The 22,435-nt window shown below is 38.4% G+C and overlaps 1 long non-coding RNA gene across 1 annotated transcript; it reads right to left on the bottom strand.

Annotated features, from left to right (window-relative positions):
- Positions 1–265: 265 nt before the first annotated feature.
- Positions 266–22,149, bottom strand: LOC124286306. The gene is made up of 3 exons (XR_006901006.1): positions 22,034–22,149; positions 9,015–9,026; positions 266–276 (listed from the first exon to the last, which is right to left on the bottom strand). It is a non-coding gene; the product is annotated as an uncharacterized LOC124286306 (long non-coding RNA).
- Between the last annotated feature and the right edge of the window lie 286 nt (positions 22,150–22,435).

Below are 22,435 nucleotides of genomic sequence, written 5' to 3'. Positions count from 1 at the left end.
AAACCGAGAACATGATCGGGATTCGAACCCACGCTTACAAGAACGAGCAATTTCCAGTTCCAATTTTCCAATTATCTAATGTGAAATAGAAAATGTACTGGTGTTTATAAACGTGATCACAGTTGAGCATGTACAATATTCGACAGCACATTTATTGTCAATATCAGAATTAACCTAACAACCCGCAAAACATTGAGACCGTTTCATAGAGAAGTTTTTGATCTGCATAAATATGATCTTTGATTGGATAAAGGGATATAACAAAAATCAAACGGTCTTTGTTTGACTTTGCATTCTTTTGACTTGATTTTTATTCCTAAACTCGCCCGAGAACATTGACTTTCAGAACAGAAGATGGATGTGTTTGTTTTGCAACATAATCAAACTGCAAAACAATATGGTATCTGTCATGTCTGGATTCAATCAGTCGTGAGGCCAGCTAGCTTGTCGTTTGATTCATCGTACTCACAACACAGGGACTAGTTACGCCCCATGTAGTCAACAACATGACAATTAAAGCGTCATTGCCTCACCCAGTGTTGGTAGAGCTGTGTAATCCGTACCAGTATACACTCACTGTGGTTTCCAAAGTCATCGCTGATATTAAACATACATTAGTAAATTGAGCGACGACGATTCATGCTGCTTTTGATTTCATCACTATTGCGTATAAGCAGCACTGCCGTAGAATGAAATATCACGTGTGAAGTGTTCAAATAACTTAGAAAGGCACGATTAGAAGTCCTTGAAGATATGTGTGTACTCGAAGTGCAATGATCACCTTATGTCTACATATTCAATAGTGGTCTCAGCATACGCCCCTTACGCTACTCGTGATAGAGAGTAGTGAGTGAGTGATTTAAATTTAAAGTCACTTTGGCAATATTTCAGCCATATCGTGACTACAACAAAGTATATATTAACACTAATTAAAGATAGAGTATAAAATCCTGTCAACGAAGGACAGTAAAACAGCTAGAATATCGCAGATATAAACGTAAAACTAGTAATTAAATCTAAAACATTTTAACTATGGAGGACAACACAATATAAAAATAGGCTATAGATCACCAACAACAGAAGGTAATTCATCATACTAGGGTCCATGGGGACTTACAGTACCTTTGCTACCTGCATGGACCCTAGCTGGATTTACATCATCCCTTAATCTGCTGGTGATTGTAGGAAATGTTAGCCAAGTTTAACATTACAAGAATACTACGTTGTAAAATCCTGGTAAGTTTATATTGACTTTGAAAATTTTGAGACTTACGTACCCTCTCAAGAGGACAATAATTTTACAATACTTTAACCCCCTTTTAACGTACAGCCACTAACAATCTCAGTTACTAATATAAACTACCAATAATAAAATATGTATCTATTTACAAATCATTTAACAAATCTAATTCTTTTAAAATGCAATAATTAAATGAGAACTGACATTATTAAAAAGATACTTCATAGTTCGTGATTTGAAATAGATATCCCTTGTGATGGAATATTCAACACAGTCAAGCAGGACATGCTTGACCGTGATTCTTTCATCACAAGGGATGCAAAAAGGAGAATCATCACCTTTCAACAAATATTCATGAGTATACCTTGTATGGCCAATGCGACATCGTCGCATGATGACCTCTTCAAATCTGGACTGACAACCCAAGTAGGTGCAACCAATATAGGGTTTTATTTCATGTAATTTGTTAATACCTACTTGGGTGTCCCACTTCTTTTGCATTAGATCACGGATGTAAGTTCTAATGCTAGCTTTGTAATCAGAGTATGGGATAAGAAGTGGTGTGACAGATTTGTTGTGTGCTGCCTTGGCAGCAAGATCGGCCATTATGTTCCCAGAAATGCCAACGTGGCTGGGTAACCAACAAAAGACGATGTCGCATTGGCCAGTAGCAAGATCATTATATAATTCAATAATTTCAATTAAAAGTGGATGTTTGCAAGAAAGATTTTTAATAGCTTGAAGGCACGACAGAGAATCGGAAAAGATTATGTATTGTTTATATTTACAGTGTATATTAATATATTTAGAGCTGTTAATATGGCGTTAGCTTCTGCTGTGAAAATAGAGCTGTTATTTGGTAGTCGAGAAGATATTGTTCGGGATCCAATGACAGTGGCACATGCCACCGCGCCACCATCCTTGGATCCATCTGTAAACAAGGATTTGTATGTATTATATCTATTTTTTTAATTGATTATATTCTTGTTTATATTGTAATTCATTAGTTTCAGATTTCTTAAACTCTGTCAGAGTTAGGTCAACTTCAGGCCTCACCAGTTGCCAAGGAGGAGAAGAAAGAAGACGGGAAGGAGCTATATTTTCCAGCTCAATGCCGGCAGCAGAAATGAATGGTTTAATTCGTAGCCCAAGAGGCGGAACAAGAGAAGACTTTTTGTTGTATAAATCCTCATAAAGAGGATTGAAAACACAGTTAAATGCAGGATTCGACTCATTAGAATAGAGTTTTGTTATACACTGTAATGATAATTTGATACGTCGTTGGTTAAGGGATGGCTCATTAGCCTCAACATAGAGACTGTCAACAGGAGAAGTTCCAAAAAGACCCAAGACAAAGTCTTAGGCCTTGGTGGTGGACAGAATCAAGCAGTTTAAGGTTGCTTTTGCAGGCTCCACCATATACGATGGAGCCATAATCAAGTTCAGATCGCACCAATGATCTATATAAGTGAAGGAGGGTAGTTTGACAACCCACCCCCCACCCCTCTTCTTTGAATTGGAGACAACCTTTAACAAATCGAGTGCTTTCAGGCATTTAGCATAAGGGATTTAATATGTGGCAGGAATGTTAAATGGGAATCGAAAATTAGGCCGAAGAATTTGGCCTCCTTTACAACTTTGATGGGTGTGCCATTTAAAGATAGTTCTGGTCCTTATGAGGCTTATATTTTCTACAAAAGTGTAGACAATTAGTTTTGATTTAGAAAATTTAAAGCCATTTATTTATCTTGTTTAAGCATAACTGCAGTTGCCGTTCAATAGTATGCATGTTTTTACCACGACAAGAAATATTGAAATTATCCACAAATAATGATCCATCAACTGAATCATTTAAAACCGTTGATAAACTATGATCTTGATGCTAAACAGTGTGACAGACAAAATACTGCCTTGTGGGACACCCTGATCCTGATTGTAATGATCAGACAGGGTTGAACCCACTCGGACTTGAAATTGCCTGTCTTTTAAAAACTGTGATATAAAAAGAGGCAAACGGCCTCTCAAACCAAAATCATGTAAATCCTTCAAAATGCCATTTTTCCAGGTCGTATCATAAGCTTTCTCAAGATCAAAGAAAATTGATACAGCATGTTGTTTTTTTACTATAGCATTTTTAACAAAGGATTCTAAACGTACCAAATGATCAATGGTACTACGATTTTTCCTGAAACCACATTGAATATTTGTTATAAGGTTATTGGTTTCAAGATATCAAGTTAATCTATTATTCACCTTACGTTCTATGGTTTTACAGACACAGCTAGTTAGAGAGATCGGTCTGTAATTCGACGGATCAGTATGATCCCGGTCAGGTTTGGGTATAGGGACTACAATGGCATTACACCACGAAGGACGAAAATGAAAACACTTCGTTATAATCTTCTCCGTTATTTGATTCGAAATTAAGTTTTGTCTTTTCCTGTTGTTTCTGGTATCTCTGAAACTCAGTGACATAATTTGCCGATGATGAATTTTTGGCAAGAGTTTCGCCAATTTTATTTGCAATTTTAGACTTGTCAGTAATAAAATGATCACCATCTGTAAGATAGTGAACAGCAGATTTTGAATCTTTGCCTTTAATTCTTTGAACCATGTTCCATACCTTAGACATTGGCGTGCGTGAATTAAGTTTTGAGACATAAGTTCTCCAAGATTGTCGTTTGTTTTGTTTAAAGGTACGACGCGCCTTTGCATTAAGTATTTTAAATTTATTTAAGTTATGGACAGTTGGATGATGGCGGAAAGAACTCTCTGCCTTTTTCCTCGCTTTTCTGGCTTGTCTACAATCTGTATTAAACCATAGTTTTCGTACATGTGGAGTCGTAGAAGACTTTGGTATACACTCATCAGCTATTTCACTTAAAACGTCAGCACAAGTTTGAATGGGATCAGTTATATCACTGAAACATTCAGGTCGCAGTTTCGATTTACATATAGTTTGATATAAAGACCAGGTAGCCTTCGAAAAGTTCCATCTTGTATACCATGGATAATCAGATGGAGTTATTTCTGAAAGGATAGTTGGGAAGTGGTCACTTCCACAAAGGTCATTATGAACAGACCAATCAAATTCATTCAGGAGGTTAGAATCTGCAAGAGACAAATCCAGAGAAGAGTAAGTGCCAGTTGCAGGATGCGGATAGGTGCTTGAATCATCATTAAATATGCACAGGTCATTATTGGAAATAAAATATTCAAGTATTTTGCCTTTAGTATTAGTATTAGTACTGCGCCAGAGTGGGTTGTGACCGTTTAGGTCGCCCATAATAACACATGGTTTCGGGAGTTGATCATAGAGTGATTGAAGATCAGTCTGTTGAAGTGCCGATGAAGGCGGAATATACAGAGAGCATAATGTAAATGCTACACCCAGAGTAAGTCGCACTGCAACAGCTTGGAGATTAGTGTTGAGTGTAACAGGGCTGTGGATAACATCCTGTCGTATAAGGATAGTAGAACCTCCAGTGGCCCTATCACCCAGAGGGGAAAAATAATGATAGGCTTCAAACTGACGTAAGCTAAAATTATCTGTCCGTTTCACATACGTCTTTTGCAGACAGAACGCTGATGGTGTTAAATCCTGGATCAATAGCTGTATTTCATTAAAATGTGTCCGTAGTCCTCTACAGTTCCACTGCACGATATGTTTAAATAGACCTATCTTTTAGGTGGATTAATGGGGGATCTACCCCGCACCTTTTTCGAGGGCGACAAGCTATGTGCCCTAGAATGGACGTTTTCGGACACGTCCATGTCCTCAAGTGATCCGTATTTGTTAAGTAATTTGACGTTATCATCTGACCCTTACCACTCTGCCACTTTGTTTCTTCAAAGAATCTGGCTTCGGTTTGAGTTTTATCAAGAGTCTCAAGAACGAGAAAACGTGGCCAGTAATCAACGGATGTTGAGGGTCGCTGTTCGTCGTCATCAGTATCGAGTGGACGCTTCGGTTTTTTTGTTTGGGGCTTCGTAAGCCATGTTGAGTTTAGTTTGATTCGTCATCCGAGCTCCCCACCCACCACGGAGTATCATAAAGACAATGGGATCGCAAGTGGATTTCCAACTTGCAGCACCAAGGATACCCCGATGATATACTCAAGCAGAATAATCAACAAGTAATTATTCCACCAGATTGGCCCATGAGCCACTGCCTTCTGGACATAGGACTCTAGGCAAAATACTAAATTGGAGTTGTACTGTCAAAATACAAATATATCATCATGAAGCCGAGACAAATTACAAAATGTTTCTAAATAATTTTTAAAATTTGAACAGCAAAATTTACATGTACAGGGCTTAGCATGACCAGCCGATTGATAGAACCGGGCCAGTTCTACCACCCGCCTAGGTGAAGTAAGGTGTGTTGGGCAAAGGAACGCTGTTCCTGGAACCAGTGCCCTCAACCACCCGACTCCCGTCCTCCACCGACACAGGGGCGCAACCCACGGCAAACGGGTTGGTGGACCAAATATACCCCCGGGTCCACAACGGGGGTTGAAGAGCTCTTAGCGTTACACAGCACCCACCACGAGGAGGTGCCTCTTCACGGGTGCCGATAAAGAGTAGTACCTAGCTTGTACATGTAATAACGCTGTGCCGTTCTTTGGCTTTCGTTGGTCGCTGTTTCGTAGTAATTTGTTTTAAATAACACTTTGAAGAATTATTACGACATAAATTATAGCAACTGAGCACATGATTCAACACTGATTAAAACGAATTGTTCACTAATAAGAACTATGTATTTATTTCTGTGATATTAATAGGAAAACGTAACAGGTGTAAAAGTATGCCTCATTCATGAACTGTCACAAGCTCTTGGATGGCATATGAATACTTAACACAACACATGAGCTCACTGTTTATTCCCTTCTATGAGACTTTTAGGTAAAATAAATGAATATCACATAGGGTAACATTACGTGACGAAAATATATCCCCTGCGCACTCTGTGTCCTATTTCCTTGTGATTATGGAACGCAGAGCCCAAGACGGCACGAACCAATGTTTTACTGCCGAACATTTCAAGCAATAGAAAAACATACAGTATTAATGATCACAGAGCTTTTGGACACAGCAGTGTGACATTTGAGTAGTATACGTCAGTTATGTCATAAAACGTGCAAAACAATTCTCAGAAAATGCATCTATTTTTCTCCAAATTCTACGAATTTTGTACACGGGCGGAGCAAGGAAATTGTTTGGGAATGCAGCATCACAGGTTACACAGAATACAAATGTCATAAAGTTGACATTGCTTACTCAAAAGAGGCATATTACCAGGAACACGACGTGTGGGATTATATTCTCACTTCTTCATCTGGTGGCATAACTATATTTCCCGCTATTCATGGTCCTGTCAGTTTGAGCAAGTGTGCGGAGATGAGGTATTTGATATGACAGAATAAACTTATCTTCACTTCGTTTGTTTGATTTAGATATACGTTATTCACAATGAAAAGGAATGCGTCTTCGCAACCAAAACATCTCTCTCCCAGAATATATTTTTTAACAAAAACGTAACCTATCAAAAATTACAAAGTCAAATTGGTTGGCAAATGTTCTACTTACAACTCACTTGCCCTTAAAAATCAGACATAAAGTGAACAATTAAGTGTGTAAATACAGAACATTAAAATGAACAACGTGCATATGAAATGCGATACTGTGGTGCAAAATGAAAAAGAGCAATAAGTAATTACTAAAATTACATAAACTATTGCTCGGAAACAGAAACCCGCACCACTGTAAAGTACTTCTTTATACATGAAGCTGATATGCTGTGACTTTACATGACGTATTGTCACGGACATGTACTGTTAAGCCTTTGCTGTAATTACCGATGCCATGACTGCATATGTTTCCAAGCATATGTCTGTGACCATTAGGAAAGCCGATTTATATGCAAAATCCATACGTTACTTACATAGAAATTATTACACGAGCATGTATGTCATTCGACTTATACGAAACGAGTGTGAAATTTGTATTGCCCGAGCGAGAGCGAGGGCAATACACACATTTTGCACGAGTTTCGTATAAGTCGTGTGACACACTTGTGAGTGTAATAATTTCTTTATTATCCATTTTATTCATGTACATTTCTGCAGTAAAACACGGTAAGCATGTGTGACTGCCCTTTTCATTGACGTCACGTTCAATTGTTTAATGACGTCACAGACAACGAAATACAGAAACAATGGTTGCTAGGCAAAAGTGATATGTTCACTTGTGCACATATGATATATATGACACTGGTTATGTTTCACCATACGGATAATAAAAGTGCATACGTACTCTCGTACTTGACAGAGGGAGTTGGCCTTTAAACATTTGCTGCTATAATAAGCACCGTGTGACAAACTTCATCGTACTGAACCCAGCAAGGTCATTGATAGAACTTCTTCGCCTGTCTTCACTTTCCATTGAACGGATACCGTTTCACCCTGCACGTGTCTCGGTCTAAGTATCTCGTGTAGTCATCAGGATAGTAGTTCCTTTCATTTGATGTCGATTCGCAAGCAGCCACACTTTTGTTTATGCTTGAAGACACGTTGCTATAAACTACTCCAGTGACGTAGGCTTTCGCTTTGATTAGTCTCGTAAAATTGAGTTAGAAGCCTAATATACGTAAATATTATCATTTTCATTTTCAGTATAGCTGGGGTAGCCTAGTGGATGAAGCGTTGGCTTGTCACGCCCAAGACCTGGGTTCGATTCCCCACATGGGTGCTATCTGTGAAACAACTTTCTGGTGCCCCCCACCGTGATATGTTTTGCTAAAAGCAGCGTAAAATAAAGGCACTCACTCATACAATGTGGCTAAATATTTTGAAAGATCCATCTGATTCCAAATTGTCAGTAACAAATGGAAATGTAAATAACCACAGATTTAAAGGGTGGAATCCCAATTGATGTAATATGTTTTTGTTCAGACACAAATATGTGCCGTCCAGAACTGAGGGACAGGGACTAAAAAATCCACTCGTGATAACTTCGGGTGAAATAAGAACATGTTCATAGCTTCGTATTCATTACCAACGATAAGTTTGTAATCAACCGTCAACATCACACTATGTCTATGTGTCATTACTTCACGTCTGGCAAGTTCACCGAGACATCCCTCCGAACTAAATATGGTCTGGAAAGCAAAGCCCTGGGCAAACCTTCACCACAATGTCATCCCCTTTGTGATATACACATTTTCACATTTTGATGAAACAACACGTATTACTTTTAAATAATTGGCAATCGGCACCCCGGGCTGACATCATAGGAGTGCGCTTGTTTGAAACATACATGTTACAGCACATTGACAACTACTGTGTACCACTGGTATCAGTCCTTATCACATGGCGGATTAAAGGCTGCAGATCACTCATCCGTTTCGTGTTGTCCAAGCTATCAAATGAAAATATCAAAGGCAAAAAGTATTGAGTGTTCTAGTTTTATACTTTGAAAACTGGTTGGAAATGCTAAGAAATAACATAACACTTCCAAAATTGTAACAAAGGATTCTTATAAGTATGTGTTCATGTATCACTATCAAATAGGTCACCATACAAAACCCAATCGGTCAGTACTCGTCAGCTTCCATTTTGTATTTACAGGTTTTCAAAGGAGTGATTGGAACTCTGTATTCGACCTACGTTGATCGGATAGCAGGATTAGATACATCTGTCATATTGTTTAAAAACTTTGTTCCTTGATCCATGGGGTATTTGTAGACAAACGTAGAGAACACAGATATAGATACATTATTATCTATCTTCAGAGGTTCAGGACAAATGCAAGTTGTCAATGAAAGCAAATGTCATTTGACGTTGACCGAGAAAACAATATGTGAAATGAACTTTCTCATTGATTACATCTCTGTAAATATTTCGACAAGAAGTAAGCATGCACATGGGCACCAATTGTGTCCCCTCTTTGAGGATAATTTCCTTTATGCATATGAATAGGAATTTCTGCTTGGGTTGGCAAAATGAAAAATAGGTAATTTGGGAAAGAAGTTCAACTTCAATATCCTTCCACTGATTTACCCACTTGAACTTGAAATTAAGGAGGTACGTGAGACAGCCTCAACTGTTTCATGTTTAGACCTATGCATAAAGATTCAAAATGACAAAAAAATCACTCCACAAGGCTGTTTGACAAAAGGAATGATTTCAAATTTCCAATAGTCCACTTTCCTTTCATGTCAAGCAATATTCCAACAGCTCTAGCCTTTGGTGTTTACATTTTACAACTTTTGAGATACATCAAATAAATCTGTTCACCTCGATTTCAAAAAGCGTCATACCACTCTTGTTCAGAAGTTGTTTGATCAAGGTTTACAACATTCAAGGCCTCAGTTTTATGGCAGAGATATGGAGGACATATCGAAATTTGACGCATCAGTGACAAAAAATGATGTCTGATGCAATTCCCTTTTTTGACTTGTACCAATTATTTCAGGTGAAGAATTGACTAGACCTCCCATATGTTTATGATTGGTACCACCGGTGGGGCAGGATACGCTCACCTTTTCGCGAACACCTGGTATCATCACTATTTCATAGTGATTTATAAACACATGCTCTGTGATTGTTTCGCATGGTGACAATCACTGGTCCAGACTGTTTATTTACAAACAATATCGTACAGCTGTGATACTGCTGAAACAAATACATGCTCATGAAAAACTCACAATTGTACAATCGGCTCTCCTTTTAGCAGATATTTCTTATGAATGTGGAAATGGTTTTGTCGCTTTTATTTCAATGAACAAAGCTGCATAATAATTTAATATCTATTTATTCCAGTATTTTACATGTTATTTTCACTGGAAATTAGGTTAACTATACCATCGTTTTCGTGCTGACTAACCAATATATTAATGCATGCTCTTGATGCCCTCAAAATTATACTTGATAGATGATGTTTAAAGTTGGTGTCGAAAGCAACTAGATTACTCTAGAATGCGTTATAATTGAGATGTACCACCTTCAAGTCAGGATGTAATCATCAGACAAAAGATGGAGTCATGTTCTAATGAAAAGAACTAGTTTCAACCTGGGAATCAACACGTGACAGCATTCAATAAGGCATTTTCGAGAAAAAACAAGGGCATATTTTATCATAAACAATGATGCTTGTGGAACGCTCTCAATGTGCAACTTTGAACTAAAACATCTTTAAAATAATTTGCTGTCTGATTTTGAATCAAGTTATTCTGTATTAAATGACGATCTCCGAATATTTCCTGGACCTTCATTTACCAATCCACATGCAAGCTACTTTAATATCACTAATCAGCTGTAGGTTTAAAACAAAACACACGCAAGACAATTTTTTTCTTGTTTGGAAAGGCTGGCATGTGTCAACCTGACCACAAACAAATGACACTGACTGTGACGTCAGTTCCGCTGTAATTACACCGGAAGCTCTACTTCCTAAACCCCACTGGCGTTTTGATTCATCCTTCAAGTTCGCATCATTCGGAGCATGATTAATGAGTATGTACGAAGAAAGTAGATCAGAATGATCATAGCTGGCATCGGGGAAGATTCTAAATGATTTGCTGATAAGCTGACCAGCACTTGGTCATATGCATTATGAATATTCATATTATTTACGAGGTGGCTGCTGTCATTGGACGAATGTTAATATCTCTGTCAGAAAAAAATGTTGTTTTGACGCTGAAAAGGAGGACTAGAATCCCCCATTGGTAATGTTGCCATGTAGAGAATCAGCACTTTTAGAGCGGTCATTAAATGTACTAGAATGTATACGTTTGTGCCACCGAATGAAATGTTTGCTGTCATCTTTTACTAGGCGTTCCGTATCGTAATAAGTGATAGACGCACACGTAGTACCTTCTAGGCGGCTCTACATAAATAACCAATTAGATTATTCTGTGTAGAGCTCGTCACTTTTAACCGATCGAAATTGTACAATCGAGATTCATGGAAGCTACGCTTTAAATGTATTTTTCTAGTATTTACGTTTTCAAAAGAAGACTTGAAAATAATGACAAATACCATTCGTCCTATACTTGGCGCTTCTGAACGTCATGTACAATCTTTATGGAAATTGTGACACGAAGAAGACACGAAATAACCTTGCCAACTCTATCCCCAGTCCCTGCAGGACAGGTTTTGGTGAACCCTATCCTCCGACCAGTGTTTTAGTTTGCACCATGTACATGGCAGGTATTGATTTTCCCACGTTCGATGTGATATAGTGTGCTGTTTTGAACCCTTGTGATAAACATAGCATATATACTGCACATCATATTTCAGACCGTTACAAAAGTGATACAATGCTCTTTTTTCATATGAATGTATGTACTGTATGTATGTATGTATGTATGTATGTATGTATGTATGTATGTATGTATGTATGTATGTATGTATGTATGTATGTATGTATGTGTATGTATGTATGTATGTATGTATGTATGTATGTGTGTGTGTGTGTGTGTGTGTGTGTGTGAGTGTGTGTGTACCTACCGGTCTGAAATTTGAATGGCAGCAGGTAATGAAAGGGTCTGTACCAAACCATCCTGTGACTACAATATGCATTTGGATGGAATGAAAGACATCAGCAATGAAACATAGGAGGTATGTATAAATATGAGGTTGATATGTTTTTGCCGGTGATGCTTTTGTACATTGAAACCAGGTAATGAATGGGTCTGTACCACACCATCCTGTGACTACAATATGCATTTGGATGGAATGAAAGTCAAACTTACAAACATCCTAATCTGCCGATGTAGTGTTGTTTTCGAGTGTAGGAAATTATACCTAATCAGGATCTATATGAATAATAACACTGAACACCAATGCTTCTGCCTTTCAATCACAACCCCAAAACCGCTGAATATCCATAATTATTTTTGCTTCCCTGTAACCAAAAGGACAGACGTCACCATGATATCGTGTATAACGACCTTGTTTGACATTACACTGCAGAAACATCCTGTGTTAAATCGTGGATCTCATATGAGGCTATAAACATGCAAATCGTAGACTACATCAGCTGTACATTCAGCTCCATGCAAGAACTTTCAACTGTGTAATAAAGAGCAGGTCATTCAAGACAAGACAGTTAACAAACAGTTTAGTTCGCGCAATTCACCGTGAACTCATTTGTTGATAGGATACGAGGTCTTCTCTTCAAACGGGTCGATGAGGAGAAAGAAAGATGCCAAGTGACCCAAACCAATTGCGTCTGCTTCATTGGTCACCGTCTATCGGCGATCAGACAGATAATCGGTTTCTGCCCAATCCTCGGCATAATTCTACAGGCCGATAACAGCAGTCTAATTGTCTTAGGGTCACCAGTGAAACTGGTATCATACTCATTATATATGGACAGGTCCTGCCGGAGAGCCAGACCGGTCACAGAGGAGATTGTTGTTCTTACTACATCTGAATCATAACAACACATTGCTTGTGCCACATGATGTTCGAGCGTAGAGGCAGGAATGGTTATCTCTTAAGTTTCGATATACATGGAGCGAGTTGAGCAATCGACATGAGTCACTGCTTTATTCCTGTGTAGAAGGGTCTAATCTTTTTGCCTTTGCAAGTCAAGCACCTGTATACATGACGCCACGGATGTTACCAAGTAGGACATTAGTGTGAACTTGATCTTATGTAAAATGTTGCCCTCATGGAATACGAAGAACAGATGTTACTGACGACTGACTGTTATGAGTGACATATTGGAATGAAGGAAATGCACTCCGACAAGCTCATCTTCATTTTGTGTGTTACATCAACGCGAAGCTGGAGACACACTAACTTGTATGAAACTCTTTTATTTTTACTTTCTCCACATTACTGTATGCTCAGGAAGCACATGTGTCTCTGACGCTTCTTTGTGTATATGATGACAGCCCAACATCAAAGGGGCAATGTGTAATGGACACATGTGTGTAGTCTGGCGTCTTTCTTAATCGAAGAGCAAGGTTCCATTCTTAAGGTGTGTCAATCCTCACGTTAATCAAGTATCAAAATGACTTGTAATTTCTCGTGTGCTTTCCCATGTTATAGCATGTAGCAAAGCTGAAATTATTGATACTGTTCATGCTGTTCACATGAATATGTTTGAGGCGCTTGGGCACAAGAATCTTGTCAGTTGTGTTTCTTTTGGAAATGAATATGGCAGGCGTCTTCAGCCTGTCATGCACATAATGCGCCAGTTGTTTTGTCCAAAATGAAGAAGCTGGTCCCGTCTAAAAACAGAATCACACACAGGTCCTAGTGGTTGATGTATGCATACCATCTTTATTGTTGAAGAGTGTACGTTTAAAACACTCTTTGACAATAAAAGACATCCACCGTGGGTACTGGCAGTTTCCATTTCTCTAAAATGATAATGTTTCAGTGTTTTCTCAATGCAGTCTCAAACTACTGCATTTGTAGGCCACTGAAGTGCCCACAATGTAAGCCTGGGATTGTGTGTTGGTATGATTCTGCAGTTTCCCAGAAACTAACTTCTTGAATTTCTTCCCTGATACCTTATATCATGAAGGTTCTCAGAATATACACCAGTTGCTTTCACTTACTACCTAATTGGTACTGCAAAAATGTCATTCTGTTGTTCACTGGTCACAAACTAGCATCCAGCTCACAAGGAATCTGTGCATCCAGGACGTCAAACATTCCGTCAATTTTGTGAGGAATGAAGACATTCAGGATTTTCATATTTGTGCTATTGCTTTTATGTAACCTGGCGTGGTATTCCGGTAATGCACAAATGCGCAAATATCACAAATAGACATACATGTTGTACAAATGTGCGAGCGCAAGTAAATATTACCATCACCAAGGAACAAGCAGTGTGTAGCCTGTAATACGATATTTCTGACAGTAATCCAACATATTCAGCTTCGTCATCTGTGTATACCTCTCCTAATCACAACCATAGAATGAACTCTTTAAACGCCCCAGAGCGCTGAGGTGACCATACAGCGTATGTACTTTGTCCCATGTTCTGTTCTTCTAATCAGTTGGGTCCCTGTGGAAAGACAGGCAAATGCTCTGTAAGTAATCTGCTAGCTCATCCGGAATAAAAACTCCTGTCCCGGTGGACCGCTGTAGACTGGAATTTTCTGTAGCCAGAATTAGCTGAGGATAAGCTCGGGCAAGTAGAAAACTCCTCCCATAAAGCGGGCTATATGATACTATTTGAGCACGACTAGCTCAAAACGTCTTGTGGCTATGCCTCGGATTACTTATATGATGGAATTAGTTTTTCGGAAAAGTCTCTAGGGCGTTGTCAACAGTTTTATTCCAATATACTCTGTTGACAGAGTGGCTTAATCTATACCCCTGGTGGTGTGTTTTACTGTAAGAGTGTAAGGCGCGATAATGTCAGAAATTAGAAATATCACCAAACAAGCGAACGTGCTATAATTGCTGTTCGCTATTTCTGCTTGACAGTTCCACCAGTGATACACTGTTGACTATGTATTAGTCTTTATGTGTCAAACGCTTAATTATGAGTTACGAAATGATACGAGTTCGACGTTATTAAAGTACAGCATCTGGCCCTTGTTAAATGTGAAATTGAACTGTACATTTCTATAGTTTCACTTTGCAATCTGTTCACATCTTAGGAATATTTACATGGCAATTTTATAATTTTATACCTTGGAACACTAACAATATGTTATCAAATCATGTTTGTTTTTAGTTTAACGATCAGACCAACAGCTTGCGTCACCCCACATAGAGCATCATATATTATCAGTGCTATGAGAATACATCTTAAGTTGACATTATTATAGAATCTAAGATGATTCAGTCCATGTGCAATTTCAAATATCTGCACATCTGGATGTACATTTTACGTTTCCCCATAGAAGACAGGCAGAGGAATGAATATCTATCTTCGTTCTTAAAGCCAGTCATAGTAGATTTCAGACAAATTAAAATATAACAAATCAGATGGTGAACATTTCTGATGCTTTCTTGTATCTGGTATCCATTTGTTCATAATGACACCTATGTGATCGACATAAGATATTTTAACAATAATAGGAATAGGCAATATAGATTGAAGTCAGTTAAACACTAATGACATACATAGATGTTGACAAATACAATATTTTAAGAAAATCAATAATAAATATGTTTCTCTGATACCAAATCTTGTGGTTGAAATGAGTTGAACATTTATTACCCACAGCATGCGTCTGACTGAGATTTGGCACAAATGGCGAAACAGGCAAAGAACAAAACCCATAAAAAGTGTACCATGGGCACCACGACAACAGCCCAGGCCAATGAACAGATGTACCATACCATTAACAATTCACTCTATATAGACATCCTAGAGAGTTAATCTTGACAAATTAAGTTCTAATGATTTGGAAAATATTGAATTGTCACAAAAAACATTTATTAATCTGGTTGATAAACATCGACATGAATATCTGATAAACATCGACATGAATATCTTTGATATACAGAACATACCAGTCACATACCATCAGTCAAAAATGCTATTGGGTTATTCAAAGTAATGCCGATGATAATTTGTTGCATGTGGAGAATAGCCTTAAGATACTATCGGCTTAATCTCTTAACCGCCGTCGCCGTACGTCCACAACGTAAATACGTTAATGCTGAAATTAGTAGGTAATATGCTTTTGTACATGTGTGCACAATGTGTCGTTCGCTTTTACCCTTGTACGCGGAAGTTGTAACTCCTTGATGAGCACAGGGACAGCTTAGGCATATCATCAGCCGGTTCAGACGGATCGTTGTTAGGATAATATTATCCCCCTCTTTCAAAACACGTCATTAAGGAGTGATTAGTTTTATTAAGAAGTATGAAGGCCACATTCACTCACAATAACAACAAGAAATAAATGTAAAAATATTAGGTTAATGGATATGAAATGAAAGAATAAAAACGAAATGCACTTCAAAGGTTGCAGGAGCATGTATTGATTCTATCAAACGAATTCATGCTCATTGTAAATAAAACAATAACGTGTGTTTTTCCCACTGATCATAGTGTAATTGGGGCTACCGTCAGCATGAGAGCGATTTGATCCATTCCCAAATTACGTTTGTGGAGTCGTGTGCCCGGAGAAAATGTTTGTTGTTACCCTTGTACGCTTCACTTCCTTCAACTACGTATGTCAAATGCTGATTGTTCGTGGGCAAACCCTCCTGTTGTACGCCAAAATGTATTGCCGAAAACAACCGAAAAAAACCCCGCAGATATTCCTTGGCATACAACAGAAGTTGTAGGTCACGTTTGCGTTTGACTCTTTGACCTTACAACATGTCCATTTCTCGTTTAGACTGGGTTCTAAAGCTGCATAACAACCCGAAAGAGACATAACTTGCTTGGTCCAACAAAAGTACAAATATATCCTTGTCTCTGATTAACCATAATCCTGAATACAATCAAGGAAGGAAGTTTCCTTTCGTTTTTTTATGAGAAAGTATTTGAGACAGGTGGAAAAAATGCAATGTTGATTTCTTGCCGTTTTACAATCTCAGAAAGGAACTGATGACAAACTTAGGGAAACTTTCACCATGGTGCCAATGGCGTCTTTCCTTACCCACCCCAAACTCCCAGGCAAGAGCAATCACGGTGTCACCTTCAACACAAATGAAATTAGAAACTGGAATAAGCTTCTTTTTGACACTTCTGTGAGTTTCATGAACCAATACTGTCACATGGATAGCTATGAATCGCTATTAATATATTCTGATACAACCAGAGGCATTTTCCAAACTAACTATTCAGTTTGAAAAATGTTAATTTGCTTTTATGCAAATACATTGGTGAAGTTAATCAGTATAATCAAACCATCAGAATGTCTAATGGAAAATTTGTAATGGAGAACAAACAAGCACAGGAAAAGTGCCAACAAGGGTCAGTGGAAATGAAAGAAATTAGGAAATTTGCTCAGGCTGTGCGCACTGCTGCGTTATTGCTTTACACGTACCTCAAGTAAGCATACTGCGTATATGGCGATTGCAGTGAGTGAGTTTGGTTAATCGCTACTTTGAACAGTATTCCAGTTACATCATGTTATATCAGGTGGATGTTGGAGCAAAGACTGAAGTGATACTGGTCGTAGGTATGTACCACTTTGGTGGAACATATGAGTGCGGATATGGTGCTAATAAACTGAGAAACATGATCGGGATTCGAACCCACGTTGAGAGTAACGAGCACTTTCCTGTGAAAAGAATGGGTTATGAAGTTACTCGATGTGAAGTAATTCTCGGTAAATGTCCTGGTGTTTATAAATATGATCAGGGTTGAGGGTGTACAAGATTCGACAACACATTTCTTGTCAATATCACGCAAACATAGAAACCGACCTTTATGATCGGAAACTCATTGATTGGATAAAGGCAAATAGAACAAAACAAAAAGTCTTTGTATGACTTTGTGTTCTTTTCATTTGATTTGATTTTTAATCCTTAGCTCGCCCAAGAACATTGACTTTCAGAACAGAAGATGAATGTGTTTGTTTTGCAACATAATACAATTGCAAAACAGTATGGCATCTGTCATGTCTGGATTCAATCAATCGTAAGGCCAGTCAGCTTGTCGTTGGTTCATCGCACAGACAGAGCACAGGGAGTAGTTCCGCCACGGGTAGTCAACAAAATGACCATTGAAGCGTCATTGACCTCAACCTGTGGGCCTATTGGTAGAGCTGTGTAATCTGTACCAGTGTACACTCACTGTGGTTTCCAAAGTCATCGCTGATATTAAACATACATTACTAAATTGAGCAACGATGATTCCTCCTGATTTTGACGCTTTCACTATTGCATATACGTTACACTGCCATAGCGTTGTTGGTTGATGACATATCTATATTAATCCCGTATGACGTGTTCAAATAAAAAAAATATGCATGGTCAGAAATCATTCAAGAAACCTGTGTACTCTAAGTGCAATGATAATCTGATGTTTAGGTATTCAATAGTGGTGTCAGCATATGTCCCTAATGCTACTCGTGACAAAGAGTATTACCTGGTTAATAACGTTGGCTTTCGTTGGTCGCTGTTTCCTGGTCACTTGTTTTCAAATAACACTATAAAGAGTTATAATGACACTATATTGCGACTGAGCCCAAAGTAAAACGAATTGGTTCACTAATAAAATGATGCTTGCTATTTCTTTAAAATTAATAGGCTGATGTAACATATATGAAAGTATGCCTCATTCATGAACTGTTAGGAGCTACCGGATGGCACATGGATACACAACACAACAAATGGTCATGAGCTCACTGTTTATTCCGATTGTGCGGTTTGAGCTAAAATGATCAAATATCACATAGCGTAACGTTATGTCAGGGAAATATATCCCCTGCGCACTTTGTGTCCTATTTCCAAGTGATTATGGAACACTAAGCCAAAAAGGGCACGAGCCAGTGTTTACTGACGAACATATCAAGCATTAGAAAAGCATACAGTATTAATCATCACAGGGCCTTTGGGCACACAAGTGTGACATTTGAGTAGTATACGTCAGTTATGTCATAAAACGTGCAAAACAATTCTTAAAGAATGTGTCTATTTCTCTTCGATTTTCGTACACCGACGGAGCAAGGAAATTGTTTGGGAATGCATCGTCAAAGGTTACACAGAATACAAATGTCATAAAATCGTCATTGCTGACTCAGAAGGGGCATATTTTGTATGAAGATGACAAAGTCTAAAATAACATTTAGAAGCCATTCGTAAACATAATTTTGGAGTAACTTTGCCTTCACGTTTGAACTGAACACAGTATTTTCCATTAATGCCCAATGCAATCTAGAAAGTGGTCAAATGTAACATATTTTATATTTGGGATTACACTTTCCACCGGTGGCTGAGCGAGTTAGGAATCTGACTTTGTGTGCTGGCGATTAGTATCTTGAAACTGAGGGTGTGTGTTCCAATCCCAGATGGGACTCACCCCGACAAATGTTCTAGAATCTGTACTTTACTAAGGAAGTGTAATCCCAAATATAACATATGTAACAGCATTTTACAATTTGTAGCAAGTATATTTTCTTTAAATGGTAATTACAAATATAACACATAAAATGGCAGAATTTAAGGATGTCAAATTCTATTTGCATCAGGAGCACGACGCGTTGGAGTATATTCTTAATCCTTTATCTGGTGGTATAATAATACATCTTTTCCTGTCCCTTGTGAGGAACCGCAGTATTTGTACCTTACATGTACACTAAAATATAGGCCGGTCAGTTAGAGAAAGTGTGCAAAGATGCGTTGTTTGGTGTGAAAGAATAAAATAATCATAGCTTCAAACAAAGATCGCGCTGATCTGATCACATTCCTTTGTTTGATTTAAATATACTTTATACACAATAAAAAGATTGGGTTTCCACAACGATTTAGTCCCATTTCTGGCAGTGAGATTATCACACCTTTTAATTGGTCAAGCGAGTTGTCCCATTTCTGGCAGTGCGACTTCCGTGAGTCCAATTTCTGGCAGTATGCTATTCACACCGCTTAATTGATAGGTAATAAATTACTAATTGGACTTGAGTGATTTAAGTAGGCTAATTAAATGGATTAACTTAATCGATCAATGATACCTTACCATGAGAGACACAAGCAAATAAAAGAAACATGGTTGGCAAGTCATAAGATTTTATTGTATACAAGTATAACAAAAATCATGATATTTCACTGGATGAATCACCTTAGAGTTCAGATTAAAGGGTATATGTATTATAATACATGTATATTTATGTGTGTGTATGTATGTATGTATGTATGTATGTATGTATGTATGTGTATGTGTGTATGTATGTATGTATGTGTGTGTGTATGCGTGCGTGCGTATATTGGGTGTGTGTGTGTGCATGCATGCGTGTATGTATGTATGTATGTATGTATGTATGTATGTATGTATGTATGTATGTATGTATGTATGTATGTATGTATGTATGTATGTGTGTGTGTGTGTGTGGATGTGTATACGTGTATTAGGTCTGTATGTATGTGTGTGTGTATGTATGTATGTATGCATGTATGCGTGTATGCGTATATTATGTGCGGTTGTATGCTGTTTTGTATATGTGATTATATGTTTGTTTGTATGTATGTTTGTTGTATATATGTTATGTATGTATGCATACCTGTACGTGTTAACTTCAAATGTATACGATTATACGTGTGCTGATATTTGTTGGTTCACAATGTTTTTATTGATTTAATATAGTCTCCCATAACCTAACGGGTGGTTTCTGTACTATTAACTTTTGTACAAAACGCATGCATTCTATGACAATGTACAGAAAGTGAGACTCAAATAAACATGATCTCTCTCTCTATATCACTGATCACAGACTTCACAATTTCACCTTTCTCTGCCATCATAATGCTTATGTGTGACCAAAATACTGACTAACACGTATTTATGCCAGTCATATTTCCTTCTCTCAATGTACAAAAGAAATGCGATTAAAATAAAAAACCAAACATTTCCTGTCTCCAAGTGTACACAACAAAGTCTGTTCATAACCATATACACCACATCCTGTCGAAAATTTAGAAAAGTTCCCAAAGACAAACACACTGTGTTCACACTGTGTTCATAATCATTAGATGAGCAAAGGATTTACCTGCCCAAGTAGCAATTGATCAGGTAGGTAGCAATGGATTAATTAAGGCTTAACTAACCCAATTTCATTTTCACACAGGATTTATTAACCCAATTTCATTTTCACACAGACCAATTAGTCCTAAATAGTGCTGGTAGTTGTCCCATTTCTGGCAGTGCAATTTCTGCATGTCCCATTTCTGGCAGCGGATTATAACACCTCCCTAATTACGTCATCTGGAGACTGCCAGTTTTGGGATTATCTCCCTCCCAAAATATATAGGTTTTTAAAAACACGTATCCTATTGAAATTACGAAGTGGTTGGCAAATGTTGTCCAACTTCACATGCAGACAGATAGCGAACAATTGTGTAAATACTTAACATTGGAATAAATAACGACGTGCATACAAAGTGTGATACTTTATCGGATATAATATCGGATTTATTAAAATTACATTAATGATTCCTCTCATAAATACTGTCCACAAGAAAAAGCCATGGGCTGACCGGTTGTAAATGGTACCACAAATGTAAGATATGAGGCGTATGGGTATAGGTTGTAGTAAGCAAAACACTTACTAAAATAAACTACAGAGCAAAAGAAAGTGATCATTTATAACGAAATTGCATAAAGAACATAAATGCTGGTACAGGTTGGAACCCCCAAAGCAACATGGTCCCGATAACAACGGCAGCTGTCCGAAAACTTCGTACGAATCGTACATTTTTCGAAACGTTAAATACGTAATTCTGGGACATCGGTCCAAATGCAGAGGAAGCTTGCAGTCATAAAAACACCCACCACGAATATGCCATGACTTGCGCAAGCGCAACGATCGGTATAGCTAATATGGGGGTCTTCACAAGGTCAGCTGGCAAGAACCTTCAACTGCAACCAGGCCACAATCAGCTAATTGATAAACCCTTACCGACAAACAGGCCAGACAACAAGTCACGACACCGGCCGAAGACCGCTACATCCGGCAGATCCACCTCAGGAACAGATTAGTGACGGCGACAGCACTCTGAAACAGCAGACGGATAGTCCTTCGACGACTTGGTATGGCTGGAAAACAAGTCTGTTCAGAAACGATGGCAGAGTGCGAGGTGTTCGCCGTTGAGGAGAGCGACTGGCGCCAAACTGCGTTCAAGAAGTTATTATTATCAATACGATTTACAGATTGAGATGCAAATGCAGCAGAGAGAGTTTGGGTGATCTTGGCACAGTCAGGCTGGCAAGGCTCATCATCAGCCCAGGGCCCTTGCCCCCTCTACACGCAGCCCAGGCAGCGACAGGGACTTCTCCCAGGAAACGCTGCCTAGTCGCACCCACCAAGAACTTTTCGGAGAAAACACTGCAGCCTTCTGCATTACCCAGAGTGTCAGAAGGGCTGTGCTCCCGGTGGAGAAACCAGGCACTCTCCTGATCTGCGACGTGAGATCAGGAGCTACCAAACCAAGGGCACGGAGAACAATGGGGAGCCTGACGTCAGTGTACTTGGGATGCAAGCGAGACATTTCAAAGACGAGGTCTATATTAAATTTTTATTTAGCGTGTGTTTCTTGAATCTTG

This window comes from Haliotis rubra, unplaced genomic scaffold, assembly GCF_003918875.1.
Source record: "Haliotis rubra isolate DU_JTF1 unplaced genomic scaffold, ASM391887v1 Scf38, whole genome shotgun sequence".
NCBI lineage: Eukaryota > Metazoa > Mollusca > Gastropoda > Lepetellida > Haliotidae > Haliotis > Haliotis rubra.
The sequence above is the reverse complement of the archived record's forward strand: the minus strand, read 5'-3'. Positions and strand labels throughout refer to the sequence as shown.